At 40.3% G+C, this 14,056-nt stretch overlaps 1 long non-coding RNA gene across 2 annotated transcripts in view; it reads right to left on the bottom strand.

Annotated features, from left to right (window-relative positions):
- LOC120094650 (uncharacterized) overlaps positions 1–14,056 on the bottom strand; it is a 97,520-nt gene that overhangs the window by 20,663 nt on the left and 62,801 nt on the right. The gene's annotated exons all lie outside the window — the stretch shown is intronic.

Genomic DNA, 14,056 nt, shown 5'->3' with positions numbered 1-14,056 from the left:
GAGAGTCTAAACTAGCACGGCCACTTTGAAAGTCAGTGTGGGGTTCTTCAAAAATCTAAGACTAGAACTGCTACATGATACAGCTATACTACTCATGGGCATATACCCAAAAGAACACACATACGCCTATAACACATGCGTCTATGATTTCATGTTCACTGTGGCTCTGTTTACAACAGTGTGAGATAGACCAGCCCAGACGACCATCAACTGGTGAATGAATGGATAGTGAAACTTGTAACACGAACACACATTGCGATTTTATCCATTGGTAAAGAAGAATGAAATTATGAAATTTACAGAAAGATAGATACGTATGAAAAACATACTGATTGAGAGAGGCACACATTGCAAGATTTTCTTCATTTAAGGACATTAGGTATGAGTTTATAGGACAATGTGCTGAACACTGAATTCTGGTAAAGGCCAGAAAGGTTGAAAATGGATTATTATAGGGAGATGAGAAGAGGAGAAAAGAGATTTTAAGATAGGGGGGTAGTAAAATATGATAGATATGGAAGTAGAGGGAATACGTGAGGGGATGGCACTGATAGGTCTAAGCAGGGAGGGGAGGTGGAAAGATAGGGAAGAGAGAGAAGTAAGCAAAAGTAAGGATATATTTAAAAAACATTCTATCTTACAATTTTATGAGCATATATTAATTATATAAGTATGTATAATATATGTATATGAGTTTGGACACACTTATGGGTGGACAATGCTCTTCCCAGAAGCCATGACTTATTAAACAAAGCTTCCAATGGTAGGTGTGTGGTACCTCCTTAGGAGTTGTTGGCTATGGAGACCTCAGAGGCCCAAAATAATATAGGATACTGCCATCACTCTTGGTCGTCCACCAGAACTTAACGATAAGGCCCTCTTGTTGAATATACCCTGTTCGTTGGTCACAGGGAAATGACCACAGAGAACTGAAGGAGGGACTAATCAAGAAGCTTCTGCTAGCTCTCTCACCCGTCCATGATTCAGCAAACATCACGGGAGAGGGAATCGAATAAATGTGAAGAGCCAGAGGATGGAGAAACGTGCCGCAAAAATGTGTCCTGTGCCAGATCCTAGCTGTGTTACTTGTGAACTCACTGCCTATGAACGAACACACACAGTTCTCTGTACAAGATTGGGTTGGTCAACATTTCATCATGGATGGGGGGAATGGCTCATCAGGCCCCACTCCTCCCTTCCTGATGGCCTGAAAAACTAAGAAAATAAAACCACTACGATTTGAAATGTATTAATTGCATGGCTGGACAATTAGCTGGGGTAGAGGTGCCGTTTTCTTCAGTGGTGTCTCGATTGCTAAGTTACTCTTCATCTAGTAAGTGGCTTCCCCCACACTTGGACGAGAGACTCTAATTAGAAGACATGCAAATAGGAAGGGGCTTCTTGAGAGGAAAGGCTGTGGTGGGAGTGGAAGAGAGGAATTGAATTACGTGAAAATGGCTAAGATTCATTATGTAGATGTATTAATCTGTCAAACCGTAAAAGATTAATTTGTTCTATGGAAAAATTCATCTTCCTGTCCCTTCTCTAGTGACTCGGGATTCTAGATTCTAGGTTTTTCCCAGGAGCCAAGCTCCCTTGTACTCAGTAATCTTCTTGCTGTCTCCTGTAGTGTGTGCTAATCGTCACTGTCGGTCAGCATGGAAATTCAGCTGGCAAGGGTTGAAGGTGGTAATATTAATACAGACTAAAACACACCATCTACTTAGCCAGAGTCAAAGTTAACGATCATACATTGTGACGTACTGAACATTCTGGAAAAACCTACATTTTTGAGCATTTTCCAGAAATGTTGTCATTATCAGTGTCTAGAGTTCCCAAGTAAACATTTTTGAAAGGTCTTCTTTAGAAGTTTGTTATTAAATATGGTATTTAATAAAGTAACAATAACAATGGGAACATTTAAATCAATCACACACACACACAACACACACATGTTAGATGGCAGATAGATGTGCAATTAGTAAATAAAAGTAGGTGATATATAGATGATAGATAGATCATAGAAGTTAGACTGATATTTTCTCACCTAGAAATGGGATCAAAATTGTATTTCCAAGAAACCGATAGTCTTAATTCTTTTACCACTAATCAAGGAAGATAGGCAATCTACTTCTTCCAAATTTAAAACAGGGAGCTAATATACAAGAGAATTAGAAATCTAAAAGCACCCAATTTGTTAATTTACAGGAGAGAATAAATAAACCCAATTTATTGGAAACTAAAGAACAATATACTAAAAAGAAGTTTGTTATTAATAAGCATAATTTATTGTGCATATTAATATGCATATATTAATAAAAACCAGTCATTCTGAGATTCTATAGATGCTTTATAAGAGTAAACTTTCCCTTTGAAGAAATAGGATTAATTATATTTCAATAATTTGTATTATGAAGAAATCATGATAGTATCTATTTTCATCATTGAAAATAAAGTGAAGCCCAGGAGCGGCAGGACCCCTGCCTGAGACACCGCCGGAACCTGAAGGAAATAGACCGGATAAACAGTTCTCTGCACCCAAATCCCGTGGGAGGGAGACCTAAACCTTCAGAGAGGCAGACAAGCCTGGGAAACCAGAAGAGACTGCTCTCTGCACACACATCTCGGACGCCAGAGGAAAAAGCCAAAGACCATCTGGAACCCTGGTGCACTGAAGCTCCCGGAAGGAGTGGCACAGGTCTTCCTGGTTGCTGCCGCTGCAGAGAGCCCCTGGGCAGCACCCCACGAGTGAACTTGATCCTCGGGACCACAGGTAAGACGAAATTTTCTGCTGCAAGAAAGCTGCCTGGTGAACTCAAGACACAGGCCCACAGGAACAGCTGAAGACCTGTAGAGAGGAAAAACTACACGCCCGAAAGCAGAACACTCTGTCCCCATAACTGACTGAAAGAGAGGAAAACAGGTCTACAGCACTCCTGACACACAGGCTTATAGGACAGTCTATCCACTGTCAGAAATAGCAGAACAAAGTAACACTAGAGATAATCTGATGGCGAGAGGCAAGCGCAGGAACCCAAACAACAGAAACCAAGACTACATGGCATCATCGGAGCCCAATTCTCCCATCAAAACAAACATGGAATATCCAAACACCAGAAAAGCAAGATCTAGTTTCAAAATCATTTTTGATCATGATGCTGGAGGACTTCAAGAAAGACGTGAAGAACTCCCTTGGAGAACAAGTAGAAGCCTACAGAGAGGAATCGCAAAAATGCCTGAAAGAATTCCAGGAAAACATAAATAAACAAGTAGAAGCCCATAGAGAGGAGACACAAAAATCCCTGAAAGAATTCCAGGAAAACATAAATAAACAAGTAGAAGCCCATAGAGAGGAGACACAAAAATCCCTGAAAGAATTCCAGGAAAACACAATCAAACAGTTGAAGGAATTAAAAATGGAAATAGAAGCAATCAAGAAAGAACACATGGAAACAACCCTGGATATAGAAAACCAAAAGAAGAGACAAGGAGCTGTAGATACAAGCTTCACCAACAGAATACAAGAGATGGAAGAGAGAATCTCAGGAGCAGAAGATTCCATAGAAATCATTGACTCAACTGTCAAAGATAATGTAAAGCGGAAAAAGCTACTGGTCCAAAACATACAGGAAATACAGGACTCAATGAGAAGATCAAACCTAAGGATAATAGGTATAGAAGAGAGTGAAGACTCCCAGCTCAAAGGACCAGTAAATATCTTCAACAAAATCATAGAAGAAAACTTCCCTAACCTAAAAAAAGAGATACCCATAGACATACAAGAAGCCTACAGAACTCCAAATAGATTGGACCAGAAAAGAAACACCTCCCTTCACATAATTGTCAAAACACCAAACGCACAAAATAAAGAAAGAATATTAAAAGCAGTAAGGGAAAAAGGTCAAGTAACATATAAAGGCAGACCTATCAGAATCACACCAGACTTCTCGCCAGAAACTATGAAGGCCAGAAGATCCTGGACTGATGTCATACAGACCCTAAGAGAACACAAATGCCAGCCCAGGTTACTGTATCCAGCAAAACTCTCAATTAACATAGATGGAGAAACCAAGATATTCCATGACAAAACCAAATTTACACAATATCTTTCTACAAATCCAGCACTACAAAGGATAATAAATGGTAAAGCCCAACATAAGGAGGCAAGCTATACCCTAGAAGAAGCAAGAAACTAATCGTCTTGGCAACAAAACAAAGAGAATGAAAGCACACAAACATAACCTCACATCCAAATATGAATATAATGGGAAGCAATAATCACTATTCCTTAATATCTCTCAATATCAATGGCCTCAACTCTCCAATAAAAAGACATAGATTAACACACTGGATACGCAACGAGGACCCTGCATTCTGCTGCCTACAGGAAACACACCTCAGAGACAAAGACAGACACTACCTCAGAGTGAAAGGCTGGAAAACAACTTTCCAAGCAAATGGTCAGAAGAAGCAAGCTGGAGTAGCCATTCTAATATCAAATAAAACAATTTCCAACTAAAAGTCATCAAAAAAGATAAGGAAGGCCACTTCATATTCATCAAAGGAAAAATCCACCAAGATGAACTCTCCATCCTAAATATCTATGCCCCAAATACAAGGGCACCTACATACGTAAAAGAAACCTTACTAAAGCTCAAAACACACATTGCACCTCACACAATAATAGTGGGAGATTTCAACACCCCACTCTCATCAATGGACAGATCATGGAAACAGAAATTAAACAGTGATGTCGACAGACTAAGAGAAGTCATGAGCCAAATGGACTTAACGGATATTTATGGAACATTCTATCCTAAAGCAAAAGGATATACCTTCTTCTCAGCTCCTCATGGTACTTTCTCCAAAACTGACCATATAATTGGTCAAAAAACGGGCCTCAACAGGTACAGAAAGATAGAAATAATCCCATGCATGCTATCGGACCACCACGGCCTAAAACGGGTCTTCAATAACAATAAGGGAAGAATGCCCACATATATGTGGAAATTGAACAATGCTCTACTCAATGATAACCTGGTCAAGGAAGAAATAAAGAAAGAAATTAAAAACTTTTTAGAATTTAATGAAAATGAAGGTACAACATACCCAAACTTATGGGACACAATGAAAGCTGTGCTAAGAGGAAAACTCATAGCGCTGAGGGCCTGCAGAAAGAAACAGGAAAGAGCATATGTCAGCAGCTTGACAGCACACCTAAAAGCTCTAGAACAAAAAGAAGCAAATACACCCAGGAGGAGTAGAAGGCAGGAAATAATCAAACTCAGAGCTGAAATCAACCAAGTAGAAACAAAAAGGACCATAGAAAGAATCAACAGAACCAAAAGTTGGTTCTTTGAGAAAATCAACAAGATAGATAAACCCTTAGCCAGACTAACGAGAGGACACAGAGAGTGCGTCCAAATTAACAAAATCAGAAATGAAAAGGGAGACATAACTACAGATTCAGAGGAAATTCAAAAAATCATCAGATCTTACTATAAAAACCTATATTCAACAAAACTTGAAAATCTTCAGGAAATGGACAATTTCCTAGACAGATACCAGGTATCGAAGTTAAATCAGGAACAGATAAACCAGTTAAACAACCCCATAACTCCTAAGGAAATAGAAGCAGTCATTAAAGGTCTCCCAACCAAAAAGAGCCCAGGTCCAGACGGGTTTAGTGCAGAATTCTATCAAACCTTCATAGAAGACTTCATACCAATATTATCCAAACTATTCCACAAAATTGAAACAGATGGAGCCCTACCGAATTCCTTCTACGAAGCCACAATTACTCTTATACCTAAACCACACAAAGACACAACAAAGAAAGAGAACTTCAGACCAATTTCCCTTATGAATATCGACGCAAAAATACTCAATAAAATTCTGGCAAACCGAATTCAAGAGCACATCAAAACAATCATCCACCATGATCAAGTAGGCTTCATCCCAGGCGTGCAGGGATGGTTTAATATATGGAAAACCATCAACGTGATCCATTATATAAACAAACTGAAAGAACAGAACCACATGATCATTTCATTAGATGCTGAGAAAGCATTTGACAAAATTCATCACCCCTTCATGATAAAAGTCCTGGAAAGAATAGGAATTCAAGGCCCATACCTAAACATAGTAAAAGCCATATACAGCACACCAGTTGCTAACAGTAAACTAAATGGAGAGAAACTTGAAGCAATCCCACTAAAATCAGGGACTAGACAAGGCTGCCCGCTCTCTCCCTGCTTATTCAATATAGTTCTTGAAGTTCTAGCCAGAGCAATCAGACAACAAAAGGAGGTCAAGTGGATACAGATCGGAAAAGAAGAAGTCAAAATATCACTATTTGTAGATGATATGATAGTATATTTAAGTGATCCCAAAAGTTCCACCAGAGAACTACTAAAGCTGATAAACAACTTCAGCAAAGTGGCTGGGTATAAAATTAACTCAAATAAATCAGTTGCCTTCCTCTATACAAAAGAGAAACAAGCCGAGAAAGAAATTAGGGAAATGACACCCTTCATATTAGACCCAAATAATATAAAGTACCTCGGTGTGACTTTAACCAAGCAAGTAAAAGATCTGTACAATAAGATCTTCAAGACACTGAGGAAAGAAATTGAAGAAGACCTCAGAAGATGGAAAGATCTCCCATGCTCATGGATTGGCAGGATTAAAATAGTAAAAATGGCCATTTTACCAAAAGCGATCTACAGATTCAATGCAATCCCCATTAAAATACCAATCCAATTCTTCAAAGAGTTAGACAGAACAATTTGCAAATTCATCTGGAATAACAAGAAACCCAGGATAGCTAAAGCTATCCTCAACAATAAAAGGACTTCAGGGGGAATCACTATCCCTGAACTCAAGCAGTATTACAGAGCAATAGTGATAAAAACTGCATGGTATTGGTACAGAGACAGACAGATAGACCAATGGAATAGAATTGAAGACCCAGAAATGAACCCACACACCTATGGTCACTTGATTTTTGACAAAGGAGCCAAAACCATCCAATGGAAAAAAGATAGCATTTTCAGCAAATGGTGCTGGTTCAACTGGAGGGCAACATGTAGAAGAATGCAGATCGATCCATCCTTATCACCCTGTACAAAGCTTAAGTCCAAGTGGATCAAGGACCTCCACATCAAACCAGACACACTCAAACTAATAGAAGAAAAACTAGGGAAGCATCTGGAACACATGGGCACTGGAAAAAATTCCCTGAACAAAACACCAATGGCTTATGCTCTAAGATCAAGAATCGACAAATGGGATCTCATAAAACTGCAAAGCTTCTGTAAGGCAAAGGACACTGTGGTTAGGACAAAACGGCAACCAACAGATTGGGAAAAGATCTTTACCAATCCTACAACAGATAGAGGCCTTATATCCAAAATATACAAAGAACTCAAGAAGTTAGACCGCAGGGAAACAAATAACCCTATTAAAAAATGGGGTTCAGAGCTAAACAAAGAATTCACAGCTGAGGAATGCCGAATGGCTGAGAAACACCTAAAGAAATGTTCAACATCTTTAGTCATAAGGGAAATGCAAATCAAAACAACCCTGAGATTTCACCTCACACCAGTGAGAATGGCTAAGATCAAAAACTCAGGTGACAGCAGATGCTGGCGAGGATGTGGAGAAAGAGGAACACTCCTCCATTGTTGGTGGGATTGCAGACTGGTAAAACCATTCTGCAAATCAGTCTGGAGGTTCCTCAGAAAATTGGACATTGAACTGCCTGAGGATCCAGCTATACCTCTCTTGGGCATATACCCAAAAGATGCCTCAACATATAAAAGAGACACATGCTCCACTATGTTCATCGCAGCCTTATTTATAATAGCCAGAAACTGGAAAGAATCCAGATGCCCTTCAACAGAGGAATGGATACAGAAAATGTGGTACATCTACACAATGGAATATTATTACTCAGCTATCAAAAACAACGAGTTTATGAAATTCGTAGGCAAATGGTTGGAACTGGAAAATATCATCCCAAGTGAGCTAACCCAATCACAGAAAGACATACATGGTATGCACTCATTGATAAGTGGCTATTAGCCCAAATGCTTGAATTACCCTAGATCCCTAGAACAAACGAAACTCAAGACGGATGATCAAAATGTGAATGCTTCACTCCTTCTTTAAATGAGGAAAAAGAATACCCTTGGCAGGGAAGGGAGAGGCAAAGATTAAAACAGAGACTGAAGGAACACCCATTCAGAGCCTGCCCCACAGGTGGCCCATACATATACAGCCACCCAATTAGACAAGATGGATGAAGCAAAGAAGTGCAGATCGACAGGAGCCCGATGTAGATCGCTCCTGAGAGACACAGCCAGAATACAGCAAATACAGAGGCGAATGCCAGCAGCAAACCACTGAACTGAGAATAGGTCCCCCGTTGAAAGAATCGGAGAAAGAACTGGAAGAGCTTGAAGGGGCTCGAGACCCCAAAAGTACAACAATGTCAAGCAACCAGAGCTTCCAGGGACTAAGCCACTACCTAAAGACTATACATGGACTGACCCTGGACTCTGACCCCATAGGTAGCAATGAATATCCTAGTAAGAGCACCAGTGGAAGGGGAAGCCCTGGGTCCTGCTAAGACTGAACCCCCAGTGAACTAGACTATGGGGGGAGGGCGGCAATGGGGGGAGGGTTGGGAGGGAAACACCCAAAAGGAAGGGGAGGGGGGAGGGGGATGTTTGCCCCGAAACTGGGAAAGGGAATAACACTTGAAATGTATATAAGAAATACTCAAGTTAATAAAAAAAAAAAAAAGAAAATAAAGTGAAGCTAGACTCTTCTAAATCACAACACACACACAATGTATATGTATATCATACATACTGTGTATGTATGTATACACACATAAGTGTATAGATATCAATATTAATAAAATAATAGGGAATACATCTTTGTACTCTTTGGGCTGATTTTTTTAATCTAAGTGATGCAATCTCATGAAACCATTACAATAAAAACTAGAAAGACAAGCCAGGCATGGTGGTGCACACCTTTAATCCCAGAACTCTGCAGGCAGAGTCAGGTGGATCTCAATGAATTCAAGGCCAGTATGATCTACATAGAGAATTCTAGGCCAGCCAGGTTTACACAGTTATACCCCATATAGACAATGATGACAATAATTTTCTGTATCTAATGGTTCAAAATAAGAATGCAACAGTAGCCAGAGTCTGCACCTGCTTTAAAGTGGTGTTGATAGGAATATTTTCATTTTAGCAGGCTGGCTAGGGAAGGAGTGCTTACAGAGGTTCTATTTCTGTGCACACTTAGTTGCAACTCAGAGTATTTGAACATGGTAGAGGTCAAGGTTAGTACTAATCATTGATACAGTGAACCCAGGGCCAACAAGAGTTGGTGAGGACACAAGGAACTCATGGTATCACCAAGGAGTTCACCAAGTAATCAAGACAGAGCACTTTGAGCCATGAGCTCTTTGCAGACACCCCCACACACTGGGGGTGGGGAGAAGGAGAAGCGGTCAGTTTGAGTACAGTACTTAGTAAATGAATATCATTTGGATTGTTTTCTTTTTCAGATTTATTTATTTATTATATACATCGTAGCTGTCTTCAGCACACCCGAAGAGAGCATCGGATCTCATAATGGCTGAGAGCCACCGTGTGGTTTCTGGGATTTGAACTCAGGACCTCTGGAAGAGCAGTCAGTGCTCTTTACCACTGAACCACCTCTCCAGCCTTTGGATTGTTTTCAAATCCAGCCTCTTAACAGGCTTTTGTATTATTTACAAGCAAGTGTGCCAAGCTTGGACTGAAGCTGAGAGAGGAGAGCCCCCACATACAAACAGCGTGTGTGTATGATATAAAGAGAGTGGGAATTTCCTGTGTTGTGTTCTGAAAAAGAGTTTAAACAGCCTTAAATACAAAGTAAGGCTAGAATCCTCTCTACGTGTGCCACATATTCAAGCTGTGGTCAAGCAGATGCGGTTGGACAGTAACAAGCGACACAACGGGTGGCTGACAGCACATGACTTCTGAACGAAGTGGGAGAATGTCTGACGCTCCCCTGCAGGGTTAGAGAGATGCCTTACTACATGTGGGCTACAGAAACATGTGCTACATGGAAAGCATATGCAGCTGAACTCAGGTCCTGAAGAGGACAACTTCCTGCAACCCTGGGGACCTGTAAGAGCACTTTGATGTTGAAGGTCATATGCCTGTTCTTGAGCTGGAATTTGCTACTGCCTGCCTCTGATGGGTAATCTTCCCCAGATTCCGAGATCTTCTCTGATAAGTCGTCTTTACCTGTAAACAGCTGTGAGGGCTGCCGGAGACAGCATACAAGGGCACTCCAAGTTTAGTCATAGGTGCGGTAGACTATGATGGTAACAATGAGTTGGGCTCAAAGCTGTGGAAATAGTGGGAGATTCATCACACACACCTCCAAACACACTCACATGCATGCACACACATATTCATATGCACACTAATAAATACATAGATTACTTACTAAGCAAATAAATACATCTACTCATGATATTTGTGGAAGCTGTTTAAAATATTTCTTTTTTTGCAACCAGGACTGATTTCCTCAGTACAAAGACATAAAGGCCTGAATTGGGGACAGAGCTCACTGACTTCTCTGTGGTATCTGCCTGAGCATCTCACTCACCCGAGGCTGGCCTGTTGATTCAGATCTGCTAACACATTGCAGGGGAAAGGACTGTGTGCCTGCTATGCTTTCAAACACGTTTGAAGTCCAATGTGGTATTTCAGTGGGACGCTCCTAACTGACTGTATCAAACTGAGGAGGGAGGAAACTCGAGATGAAGAAAAACCTATTTTTCTTCTATGTATGTGGCTCTGGAACCTTGTTGGTGATATGATGGATAGAAAGTTGCTCATTGAAACAGCAGGCACCCGGGGGACATTCTGAGAATTTAGACACTGGGCCACAATCTTGTAAGGACCCAACTCTATCGTTGCTATTTCTATTTCAATATTTTAAAAGTTGTTGTTTGTAACTACAAACTGGTGAGACCCAAGATCAGGCAGATTCCAAGAATAATTAGACATTTACATGCTGTGTCATTTTTATTTGAAAATACACTTAAAGCCTACTTTGTATCATAGTCGGTTCTAGATGCTGGATGTAAAATCAAGACTCAAATGGCCATTTTGTGGGGGACGACACCTGTCAAAACAATGCAGGGCACTGTGGCACTGTGCGTGACTGATCTGCTCTGAGGGAGGTAGGTGATGGCTCAGAGAAGGGACAGTGACACGCTGAGGAACAGAAAATAGTATTCTGAAAGTTCTTCAATATTTTAATACCTCTTTAAAAATAAGTAGTTAAATTTTCTTCCCATAAATAAGTGGAAATCTTGGCAAAGAGAACCTAGTGAATAGCTGTCATGAAGGGATTGCATGTTTTTTCCTTCTACTCCACGTAAATTAGAAATCACTTACTTTTCTGATGAAAAGTCCCTATGACTCCATTTCTATAACCACTGCTCAGCCCAGCCAGCAGCCTCCATTTGGTCACACACACCCCCTCCCCCACCGCCCTTTTCACCCCAGTTCATGATGGATTCATTTTCCTTTGAAATAAGTCACTTTAACATTTTCTTCTCCATCTACATGGTACTTTCAAAAGCATCAAGTTGTTTTAGGGGGAAAGTTTTTTTTTTTAAAGATTTACTTATTTTATATATGTGAGTACACTGTCACTATCTGCAGACACACCAGAAGAGGACATCTGATCCCGTGACGGATGGTTGTGAGCCACCATGTGGTTGCTAGGAATTGAACTGAGGACTTCTGGAAGAGGAGTCAGTGGAATTAACCGCTGAGTCATCTCTCTAGCCCTGGGGAAAGTAATTTTTAAAAAGTTGTAGATCTGTCTCTCCTCAATGTTTTTTCTTGAAAATATAAGGAAATGAAAACCACCATGGCTTGTAAGGAGTGAGTCAAGTTCCTACCTGAGGAACCCAAAAGGAAATGGAGATGTCTGTCACGGCCTCAGATAAACCCAGAGAAAGCTGATTGAGCTATTGAGGTCCATTGCAGGGGAAGAGGAGCTAAAACCTCACTTCAGTGCATGCATACATGCACGCGCAAGCACACACACACATGTACACACACATACAACACACACATGTACACACACATACAACACACATACATATATAACACAAACACAACACACACACTTACAACACACACATATACACCACATACACCACATACCACACACATACACACACATATATACAACACACACATATACTCACAGATATATACAACATACATATACAACACACATATAACACACACACTACACACACATATACAACATACATGCACACATATACACCACACACATATACACACATACACACCACACACATATACCCACATACACAGCACACACACAATATACACACATATACAACACACACACACATACACAGACAATACACACCACACACACACATACACACACACACATACTGTGCACAAGGATTCAAGACAATGGACATCAAGCCTCACAATTAGCTCTATGGACTGACTAAAATGTGAAATTATTAGTAAATCCAGACCATGTCAATGAGCCCAAAGACTCAGTTAGTGATATCGAATTTCCCTCAGGGAAAGACTATTTTCTATTCATATCAATGCAATCTCAGTGAGCATCATATGTATCAACGAAATGTATGTGATTCTCCTGACTTCATGATAGGCAATCAATTCAGAGTTGCAAGCTGAATCAAGAGTGTAGCCTCACACGCTCACTTGTAGCTTCGAACTGAGGAAGTTCTTAGTGATTGACACGATTCCAGACCAAGTTCTGTCTAACCCAGACTGGAGGCCCCAACCGTGGTTGTTACTAGGGAAGTGGCACTTGTGATTACAAAGTGGAGACTGAAGTGAAAGGAGACAAGGGGGAAAATGATGGCCAGCGACTGGGTCAAATGAATGCATCGTTGTGCATATTGCTTTTGCTGTTTATAAAAATATGTTTTGTTTTTACCCCCCCTCCCACATTAGCTATTGGATAAAAAAACAATTACCTCACTCAGAAAGTCTCAATTAATAATCTAATTTTAATTAATTATAAAAAAGTACAGTATATTTTAAATAACAGTCACCGTGTTTGTCAAGAGATCTCTGCTAAGGACATGTATTTGTGTGGAAATGTTATTAAACATTTCAGCATGGAGAGAATTAATTAAAATATGAAGAATTGTTTTAGTGATGGTAAAATGAAATGCTTATGAATTTGTGAGAAATAGTGACCTTCCTGGCTGTATGAGGTACAGTGTTTAAAATATAGATTATTTTCTATACTCTTTCGGCTTAACATGTTATTAACAGTAACTCTTAACCTTAACCACCCTCTTAGAAGGTATAATTTGTCAAACTTGGTATCTGGCTGAAAGCATATTAGTTTGAGAACTATGAAGGTGCATGGGAACCAGACCAAATGTCCTGTTAATTGGGTTGCTGGACACTGTTGGTTGGGGTCTTGACAAGTAACATTAAAGTTTGATAGAGGGAAACTCGAAATACTTTCGAAGTTATAATTTGTACTTAATTGAACAAAAAATTATTCTGCTAACTGACCCTGAGAAAACCATTCTATTTATAATTCTGGAGCCAGAAAAGTCTTCCTGGCTCAGGGCGTGGGGGGCTGATAGGGCTTAAAGAAGGACCAGAGGAGTGCTCCCCAGAAGGAGGGAGGGCACAACTGAGCTGACTATACCCACTTTCATCCCGAATTCCCCATATGGTGAAACAGCCTATGTCCCTGGGGAAAGGGAGTAAAGAGACATAAATGGCTGGAAAGAGGGTGAAGTGTTTAAGGGAAAAAAAAATCCCTCCTCACAGAGACTAGAACAGCTGAGAAAATGTGTTTCTCTGGACCAGAAATAACTCCCTAATCCCGTAGGATTTGTTCTTTCAATGTTCTTGGTGGCTTTAGCACGCGGTTTCGAGGTGGCTTTGTGGGATTAAGCATCAAACATGTAGGATGTGCGGGGCTT

The sequence above is a fragment of the Rattus norvegicus genome, chromosome 9 (genome assembly GCF_036323735.1).
Source record: "Rattus norvegicus strain BN/NHsdMcwi chromosome 9, GRCr8, whole genome shotgun sequence".
Lineage (NCBI taxonomy): Eukaryota > Metazoa > Chordata > Mammalia > Rodentia > Muridae > Rattus > Rattus norvegicus.
Note: the sequence above shows the minus strand (reverse complement) of the source record. Positions and strands in the feature narration are given on the sequence as shown.